Source organism: Lagopus muta, chromosome 3 (genome assembly GCF_023343835.1).
Source record: "Lagopus muta isolate bLagMut1 chromosome 3, bLagMut1 primary, whole genome shotgun sequence".
In the NCBI taxonomy this organism is placed as follows: domain Eukaryota; kingdom Metazoa; phylum Chordata; class Aves; order Galliformes; family Phasianidae; genus Lagopus; species Lagopus muta.
This window is the reverse complement of record NC_064435.1, coordinates 23,116,085-23,126,684: the sequence shown is the minus strand read 5'-3', so window position 1 is coordinate 23,126,684 and position 10,600 is coordinate 23,116,085.

The window sequence follows — 10,600 nt, the reverse complement described above, 5'->3', positions numbered from 1 at the left end:
GTTTTCTGTTTGGTCAACTGCAAAAACAGACTGAGGAGCAAAGAGTAGGGAGCCGCCCTGCAGAAATGTTCTGGAGCTTACATACTGTTTCAAAAAAAGCAAGCTTCATACTGAGATGAAGCTATAAAAGAGAGGCTATAAAGTACATGAAGTAATTCTTCCACTTCTCACAGTCTTGGCAAAACTCAGCTGGAACTCCACGAGTCTGGCTTGGGGCACTGTGCTCAGGAGAGATACAACACTGATCAGGCTCAGGGGAGAGCAATGTGTGTGATCGGAGCTCTTGAAAAACACGACTTAAAGGGAAGATTGGAGAAAGGAGGTGCTTGTTCCAGTGAAGGCAAATCTGATGAAGATATGAGTCTTCAAACGCATATTAGAGATTAATAAGACACTCAATTTCAGCATAAATAGTTTGGTCAGACATTACGAAGCTTTCTAAAAATAAGGATAGTGATGCATTAAGATAGATTGCCTGGGGATTGTAAATCTTTTTAAGAAGTGATCAGAGAAAATTTAGTCAGGAATGACAGAGATAAAATGAATCTAGAGAGTGGGATGGTAGAGATGGCTTCCTGAGATCCCTTTTCATCTGGATGTTCCACGATCATCCAAAAGACAAGGCTTTTCATTAGTGCTTGTTGAGCCACGCTGTTCACTTCCATCTTCACCTTGGAAATGGAAATCAAATTGTTCAGTCCCAGTCAGCACTGATTTCAGGTTTTTCTTGTACCTAGCACCAACACAACGTGACTGAGTTTAAGTTGCCAGGATGTCAGGACCAAGTTTAGAATAGCATTAGTTAAAATAATAAAATTTGAAGCAATGCTCATACCGATTAAAAATACCTATCACTGGCCTTACATCAAAAGATTTAATTAAAGCAAGTCATATGTCGTGTGTCTCAGGTAATTCACGGTCCCTTTTACATTTCAGAGAGACTCCGTTTGGATAAACATTGCAGTTTTACTGGAACAAGCAAAGCAGAGTCAGGAATAAAAGCACATAGATCCAGTCTATAAAGCATCCCTTCCAGTTCTGGCTTGCTGCAGGGAGGGAGGTAGACCTGCTGCCATGTTACCATGCATATCCATGGTGCTGCTTGGAGTCCCTCTAAAACACAGGAAGCTGCAGGTAGATTTAAACCTGCTCATGGTGATCTGACCGGGCAGTTGGACCCTGAGGAAAGACAAAGCTTGGCTGAGCACAGCTGTTCAGGCCTCATCGTGCTTCTACAAACACCTTTGGTTTTTTTTCTTCACCCCGTGTTCCTATGGCAGCAGAATCAAAGCCTTGAACAAGTAATCCTCCTGCCTACATCCTGGGAGATTAAGACACCAATGTGAATACACTTCTGTCTCCATGTAATTTTGGTTATTACCAAGAGACTTTTTAGCTCACCTTCAAATTATTACAGCTCCAGTACAGTGATTCTTGTTGCAACATGGTAAGGCAATTGGCTCCGGAGCAAGAGTCTTGTAAAACGGATAAAGTGCTTCTACCTATTATGATTAATATTATTTTGCTAAATACAGAGGGCACTTTGGCTCCCCACACCCCAGGTTGCTAAAGCAACACACATCTGTAAGGAATCATTCTTTTAATTGTGTCAATTAGGCTTATATAAGAGTCCTTCAGCAATCTTAATGTTGTGGAAAGCACAGTCTGAGGTCTGGCTAGAGATGAACCTCATGCTCCAAACACGCAATTATTTCAGACTTCCTCCTGCCATAATTGCCGTGCTGTGCATATGTAGTCTGGGCTAGCAGGAAGGACTGAACTGTGCAGGTTTGCTGACTTCCCAGATGCAAGGAAGCACAACAGATGGCTTCTTAAATGCATCTTTGGAACAGAAGAAACACAGAGTTGATCATAAAATCGTACAATAGCTTGGGTTAGAAGGGACCTCAAGGATCATTGAGTTCCAACACCTCTGCTGCAGGCAGGGTTGCCAACCACTAGATCAAGTACTGCATCAGATTGCTCATGGCCTCATCTGGCTTTAAACACCTTCAGGGATGGGGAATGCACACCTTTCTGGGCAATGTGTTCCAGCACCTCACTGCTCTCTCAGTAAAATACTTCCCTCTGACATCCAATCTAAATCTCCCTTCCTTTAGTTTAAAACCATTTCCCCTTGTCCTATCACTGTCTACTCATGTAAAAAGTTGATTTCCCTCCTGTTTATAAACTCCCTTTAAATATTGGAAGGCCACAACCAGATCTCCCTGCAGTCTTTTCTTTTCCAGGCTAACAAGCCCTTCAGCCTATTTTCACAGTAGAGGTGCTCCAGCCCTTGATCTTATATTTCATTTGTAAGACATTACGTTTCGATCAAGAAAAAACAAATGAAGGTTCAAACCTGGCATGTAACAGCACCAGATTGATTAATATTTTACAGCTAACTGGTGCCTGGTTAATGACTAATGGTTTACAGCTGTACATTGCTTTTCAAATGAAGCCACTCTGTGAAATGCATAGAGATGTTCAAGTCTACAGTAGTGAAAGTACAGCAAACTACTGATGGACAGCTTTGTCCAGAGGAATGTGAAAGCTGCAGGGCTGCATGGAAACTTTCCAGACAACAGCAGTGCCTTTCTCGTGTGAGAAAACTGCTGTTCTCCACACAATAAAATGAAATGAAGAAGTTTGTTCTAACTAGCTGCTTATTTTATTAGCTCTATCCTCTTGGGCCATTTTTGCAACCCAAATGATTGTGTGTGAAAAACAAGCACTTTCTGAAAACTTGGTCTAATTAAGAGGCTTGTCATTAAAACATTAGAACAGTGCCTTGCTGCTACGTGACACTGTGCCATCACACTTGCCACGTTTTGCTGGTGATGTGACTCATCATAGGCGTGTGATAGAGATCAGCTATTGAAATGCCATCCAATTGCAATAACCATTATCTGAAACGTCCTGAAATAAAGAAAATGGCCATTTTATAGTGAGACAGCTATGCCTAATTACAGCCAATGATGGCCATATGATCACATAGTTGTCCAAACATAACAGTGTGATCATTCTAATGCGTAACTCCATTCATCCAAAAGAAAAGTTCTGAAAATCAGTATGCTAACTGTCCATAGGTTGCCATCCTCTGTAGCAGTGGAACCGCAATTGAGGCTGGATTACTACTTACTGCATGGACTACGGGTGATCATCTTTTCATACAACGTTTTCAGATTATAGGAAAGAATAACAATGGTACGGGAGTTTCCCTTTGCTTTATTTGTAATGCAGTTACTGAGGGAAGCACACACAGTAACTCACAGTTATGTGTGAGTTCCCTAAACTGAATCCCTCTCAAAATGCTTCTGTGTTAAAAGATTACAATGACCTATGTGGAATAAAAGATGAGAAAATGACTCCCTAATCTCACATATGCCAAAATACAGTAATATTCACATTTAATAACTTGCTAACTTCAGGACAAAACAGGAGTAACTTGCTTTATCTTTGCTCAGACTGAAGCTTTTGGTTAGGAGCCAAACTGTGCAGCTGAGAGAAATCACACCACTGAAATGCACAGCTTCCTTTTGTTAATGAGGGAGTGGAGAGAAGGCAGTGTGGGGGCAGGAGTTGATCAGAGGAGTTCTCCAGCTCAGGGTTCCACTTCAGGCCTTGACCTATGGTGACTTGCCTCCCAGGACTGAGCTTTGCCATACTGATGCAGAAAGGATTACTTCCCCATGGTTTTTAGTCATCAATCTTCCAACCTAAAGCTCCTTTCTCCTGTAAGGTTCTCAATAATTCATCTGTTTCAGCAACCAGAGAATCACCATAAATCACCTTACTACATCAGCACTTTTTCTCCTCCTATGCTCTCTGAGGGTGTTTTGTCATTAACATTGTCTTCTCCACATCTCTTTTCAGTATTTTAGCTGCATTTAATTAGCGTGACCATTTATAATGCTCAGAATTGAACTCTGGTCTGTTTGTGTATGAGTATAGTCAGTCTCTAAAAGGAGTTTTAGAAATGCTTTAGGATCCAATAGAAAATAAAAAAAAAAGGGGGTGGGGGGGGGAAAGGGGCAGGAAGGTGAGTGGAAAGCAGGGCAGTATCTAAGCATCCTTTTCCCAGCAACTGCTGCACTTCACCAGTTATGGTTGGGTGGTAAGGGGCTCTTCAGAAGGAGACCATTTCTGCCTACCACTGCAGATTCCCATGTTGGTGCCCTGGAACCCTCTGCAGAAGACCTTCCCAGTTTCTGCTCAGATGAGTTCCCTGTCCTTGCTTCCTTGGATTTGCCAGGTGTTTGGCCAAGCAGAGCTTGGGGGGACACATCCTGGTTGAGGTAAGCGTGCCATCTCTATGTCAGTGAGGATGTTAATTGAGAATTCAGGCCCTTCTTGCTGTTCTGAGGAGCTGTAAGTGTCCAGAATTTTGTCAGGAAAAACATTTAAGTACCTGAGGTGCTGTTTCTGTGCATGGCTGTAGGTGCCATTAAGTTGGTAAAGCCAGCTGTAATATCTCCTACACAACAGCATCCCTTACCACCTCAGGGACCAACCCCAGCAAACCTGGTACTTTTCCAACAATCCTTTTCAAAGGAGCATACGTAGAACAAGCACTATAGTGTCCCAGGAACCTACATAGGCACCTCCATGCTATATTCTGCAGTTCCATCCCTACAGTGGTCCCCTGTGGTCTGGAGTGTATAACATTGTCCTGTCCTTCAAGGATATTTCAGTAGAGTTGGCAGCCTTACATTCTTTTACACCTCTCAGTGCTCACACTTCCCACCCCTTGCAGCAGAAACACATCTCTTGGCAGCCATGTGAGCTGCCAACAATGGGGCTAAGCTTGCGTTGTGATGAACGAGGTGGAGTTAGATTTTGGAAGGTAGCTGTGTTGCACTAACAGCCCGTGGGCCGAGCTGGGCCCTGCTTTCCTCCAGGTCATGTCCCAGCAACGGGGTCAGCAAAGGGACTGAGCATCCACAGCTTGGAGTGGCTACGTGTGACCTTGGGATAAGGTGTCCTAGGACACTGGGACCAACCCACAGGTGTGATGATGCGGGGGAGAAACAGTTTTTCAAAAGAGAAGGCATAAGAATAAAGGAGAAGGCTTGTCAGAAGCCCAGTCAGAAGGGCAAGGCTTTCATTATTCATGTATGTATATATAAACAAAAACTTAATTGCCATTGGGCTTTTCAGGCTTTTGTTTGAAAACACAAAAGGTGCACAGAGTTGAAGTGCTGTTTGCTCACCTCAGTAAAGATTTCTGAGGCTCCTGGGGCTTCTTTTCTCTGCTCAGCCATAAAAGGCCCTTGTCCACAGACTGCCGAGTATAAGACACTTGTGGTAGGAAGAGAACTGTGGCTATCAGCAACACTCAGCAGGCACTATCTTTTCAGTGAGGAACTAGCAGGGTTTGAGGCATTCTCCTGCAAGCTGCTGACTGCACGGCCTGCTCAAATGGGGACAGCCTGGTACGTGCATGGCAGGCTGGGATCAGGAAGGAGAGATCAGTTCCATATCGTGAGCCACTGGAAGCTGGAGACCAAAGGTTAATGTGAAAGAGATGCAGTTCTGCGTCCTTGCAGACCTGTAGTTTTTGGACATGTTGCTGCTAGATCTTTGTTACATGTGAGCGTCCCAAAGCATTATCTCCTCCCCAGAGACTGGCACACTGCCCAGTGGTAAGAAGGTGGCCTGCAGCACCTAGGAATGCCCATTCTGAATGGAAAGTTTTCTCCAAGTCCTTGCACAAGCTGTACAAGAGCCTTGGAGGAAGCAAGGGATGCTGTATCACTGCCAGCAGATCTGCAATGTTTTGCTCAGCTGCCAGGCAGCATGCTCAGCCGACAAGAGTTTGGAGCCTGGTTAAAGTTCCTTGACCATAATGGAGAAGGATCCCTTCAGGCCACTCTTTTTTTTTTTTTTTTTTTTTTTTTAACAAGAGTGTCTACTGCAAGGTGTCCAAGTGCCAAGTTGCCATCACCGTGGACTCTGCCAGAGAAATCAGGTTATGGGTTACCCTCAGTGACAACCTGCTGTGCCCTTTCCAGTTCTTAAACATACAGACCCTATGTGGTAGGCAGCAATATGCCCTGATAGTGTCTTTTGTTTTGGAAAACAGCATTAGGTGAACTCCCTTATGACTGGAGGTCTAGGACACAGTGCTCACGGTGCCAAGTTCTACCCTCTACCTTGCTCTAACACAAAAGCAGCAAGCAGCAGCATGCCTGCACAGGGAGTGCGAGGCAGCCAATGAATGGCAGAGCAGGGAGCGGTCTGTACCCAGGCACACCGAGTGCTGCTGGTCTCATCCTTTTTGCCTCAGGTAGCAAAGGTGGCAGCAAGCCCAAGGATGTTTCCTTGGTGGGATACGTCTCATATCTCCCCGTGTCCCTGCTAATATGCAGTAGTGATGTGTCCTCTACATCCAAAAGGCCTTGGGATTTGGGCACTAAGTATGCAAGTCAGTTAAAATGGCTTGGTCCAGGGGCCAGAGTGTCAGCCGCTCTCAGGTGTGACCATCTGAGAGTACAAATGTTGCCCACAGGAACTCAGTGATAGGCCTCCACACCCAAGCTACCAGCCTTGTACATTAGTTACTCAGTAGTTCTTCCTCTCACAAGTTCCTAAAATGAAATAACACAGGAAAATGTAAAGGTCTCAGTAGAACATGATAAGCTCCCAGAACAAACTGTTCTCCCCTACTGTTTTTTCTTCACTGGAAAGCCTTGGACTTTCACCATGAATACCTGCTGGTATTTATTTCCAGTCTTCTTAGGAACAAGCTCCAGTGATGCAGTTTTCTATTATTCACCTTCCCTCCATCCAACTGCTAGTTCAGGTTGCAAGATCAAAACAAGCATTCACAACAAACATAACTGCCCCCAATACAACTCTAGCTTAGCACTGGCTAAAAAACATTCACTTTGTAGATTCCACTGAAATCCTTGTTTTGTTTAAGACTGACTTCATCTGCATGCCAAAAACCAGATTGCATGCTCCCAGCTCCCTCTGTCTCATCTTCCTCCCAACAACTTCACAAGAATTTCAAACAAGAAAAGGCTGGCAACTTGTTGAAGGAACACAAAGACTTTGTCCTTGCTAGCTGGAGAAACAGCACTGGTACTTGTCCATCAAGAACTTGTGGCTTTTCAGTTTGCATGTTTCTTGCTAACAGTGTTTATCCAGGTAGCACAGATGGGGCGTATCATTTGGCAAGCTTACCTGTAAGCTTTCTACAACAAAGATGATAACAGGTGCAAGATAAGGGACACGTACAAAACCAGAGTTCATTACAAATACATTTGCATCCAAAGCAGCAGCGGCAGGACTTGGCTCTGCTTTATCTTAAAAGCATACACTTTGTGAATTCCATTCAAATACTCCCTGTATTTGCATCTGATATCACCCCAGGCAACAACATGGAACCAAGTTGTGTTTGCGTAGGCCTGCGCTTCTGCGCAAGGGCAGACAGATAAGTCATCTCTCATGACAATATTGAGTTTGCAGGGTGGCTCTTGAAAAACCAGAGCCAAAATTCTGAAGAGAGTCCATTGTCCCCACAGAGAGCTGGGTTTTCAAAGGAATGCCTTAGATAAATAGCAATGCCTTCTCAGTTCTGAAATCCTCATTTTGATGTCCAAGTGGAAGCCGAGCAGCTATGTGCTAAGCCCTTGAATATCTGGTTCCAAGTCCTGCTTCTGCCTGTGTGCTCAGAGAATGTGGTACGGCTCTGGAGAGGTTCTTGGTCAGAGAGGATTAGTAACCCACAATTAGGAGAGAGTCTGAGGTTAATTAGAATGATCTGTGTGTGATACTATACCCTTATTCTGAATTACTCTCTGCAGAAGTCCTGTTTTGCTCCACTGGCTAAAAAGAGATAAGAGACTATCCTAAGAAAAGATAGGTACTGAAAGGTATCATGCAACAGAAGTTGCATGACCTGAATACCCACTGCTTCACTCACAGCTTTGCAGCCTGAATCAGAAATAACTGAAAGCTAGTTAACATCCATGAATGTGCTTGATGGCATATTTGAAGTGCATTGAGAGATCCACCTATCCCTATCCAGGGAGTAAAACTGATCCTCACGTAAAACTGCAGGAGGTTTGAGAATACCAGGTGGGCAGCAATTCCTGCTGAGTGCAGTGGAGTGTGCCCACGGTTGGCAAAGGTGTCAGTGGACATGGAAAAAAGAGCTGTTTGCTTTCACTCAGGACACTCAGTTCAGTCCTTCAGCACACAGCCAGAGAAGCACACAGTGGTTCTCATGCTTCATAAATTAGAGACCTTTGTTCTCCACTGTCATTAGTATAGCACCTCTTGCAGTCTTCATCTGTGATTGAAACTGGGGAGTGCAAAATGGTAATGAGAAATGAAAGTTTATAAACACATCTATCTACAGACAAAACCACAAAAAATAAACACATGCAGCAGCAACAAAGATGAAACCCCTTCACTGCAACGTCATTTTGAAACTTTCTATCTACTTTGCAATTAAAGACTTTATTATTTAAACCACGTAAAATGGGATAAGTGTATTTTAATGTAGCTCACTGCTTGTTACCACATGCATGAATGTATTATTCTGTGGCCAGGAATGGAACGACTGCAGTTAGTCATGTTTTGTTAGTGTACTCCCTTAAAACAAAGATTTTTGGCTGAGTATTTTTTGTAGTTCAGGTACAAAATAACTGCCATGTGCCTGTTACCTGTGGCATGCAGCTGGACAGGAAATACTATGGCTACTCCACAAAGATTTTTTCCTCAACTCTCATACTGGAATGAATCCAGGATTATTCAGCAGAGGAAAATGAGATGGGGCAGGAATATATCCTTGCCCATACAAGCGCAGGTCCCCATTCTTACTTCTTCTCTCGCTGTTACAGGTTAGGATACTGGTGTCTCTCATCTTCCAGCCAGTGCCTCAGCCTCCATCCTGTTGGATATCCTGAGGTGGGTCTCTTCTTCCTTTCTCTTCTGTATGATGACTTTTTGGGCACTAGCACCTGAATACAAGTAGGCCTCTCATATGTCAGGCTCTGCTTGGCTATCATGGGATAGCTCAGGGTCTCTCCCATTTATATGCTGACAAGTACTATCTGCATAGCTATAAGAGTTGTTGGTCATAACTGACTGGTATTTTCTGACATTTTTTTCCCCCTGAAATCCCATTTTAAAGCAATAAGTGAATTATCTCTGCCTAAACCAGTCACAGTTGTCACTAGCAGTTCCGCTAGTGCTACAATCAATACAGACTTGAAGAAGCTTTTTGTTAATTATTCATGGTGTGTGAAGTTTTTGTTTAAAGTGAAAAAAAAAAGTAATTTAATGAGAACGGTGAGGGTGCAGAATGAGCAGAAACAAATGTCAGTGCGCTGAGAAAGAGGTCAGGACTTTTGTAAGACACCTGGTTAATTCTTTTCTTACTAAGGGTTTAAATCAGTTTAGCAGTGTTTTGGTTCATTCAGAGATTAACAAAATTTAATATTTTATAAGATTTATTTATAATACCCTTGAGGTTTAGAGTATGTTTATGTAACCTTTCTGCCAGGAATTGGCAGCAGCTGAAAGAGCTGGATTCATTTATCTAGGGGTTCTCTCTGAAAACTTAACAGCAGTTTCAGCCTCCACCCAGAAATCTACCAAAGCTAAATGACCTCCTTTGGGTGCCCTGACAAACATAATTCCTGCTCAAGGCAGAGCAGGGATTCAAAACAAGGTCCAGAGTTTTGAGACAAAGAGAACTTTAGAGACGAGGGAAAGAACAGAGGAAAAGGGAAGAATAAAGACTCAGCATAAACCCACAAGAGCCACTAATCAATAAAATAAATAAGGTTGGGGTGAGATTCCCAGGCTTCCTTTCCTCCTCTCCCCTGTGTTGTCTTGCCATGACACAAAATAAAAGCTTGCTCTCATTTCCAAACAGAAGTCTTGTGACTTGAATGTTGCTGCCCACTCAAAGCTTGCCCCACATGCACTGTGTGGCTCCAGTTCAGTTAGCTCTGCTAACAAACATGTGTATTACTGGACATGATCAGGAGATCCTCCTCGCTTTCCCTGCTGAAGCTCTCACAGTGAACTGATTCACACCACCAGATTGCTACAGGACTAACTCAGCAAAACAGAGCGGTGAAACTGGAAGCAGGATGGCAAGGCTGAGGACAGAAAGCTCAGCTGCTGCTGCTGCTTCTACTAGTAACTACACACAGATCAGTTTGGTGTAGTTTTAAGATAAGACAGCTCTTATGCATAGCAAGCTTTATGTTAATGTATTGGTTTATCCTCATCTAGGCCAAACTTGGAGAGAGCACAGCTACTCTGCTTGTGACTACAGGACTAAAATGACTGCACCGTGAGCTAGCACTGCAGACAGGCTGTGTCCAGCACAAGGTCCAGCAGTGTCCCAGCCTGCACCCAAAGGCTTTTAAGTCATCCTCCAGTGATGGACACAGTCCAGAGGAGGGCACAAAGGCAGTGAGAGGGCTGGAGAACCTCTTCTACAAAGACAGGCTGAGGGAGCTGGCCTTGTTCAGCCTGGAGAAGGCACAGGGGAGACTTCAGTGTGACCTTCCATTACATAAGGTCAGCTTATAAGCAGAGGGGAGACTGACTTTTTACATGGTCTGATAGTGAT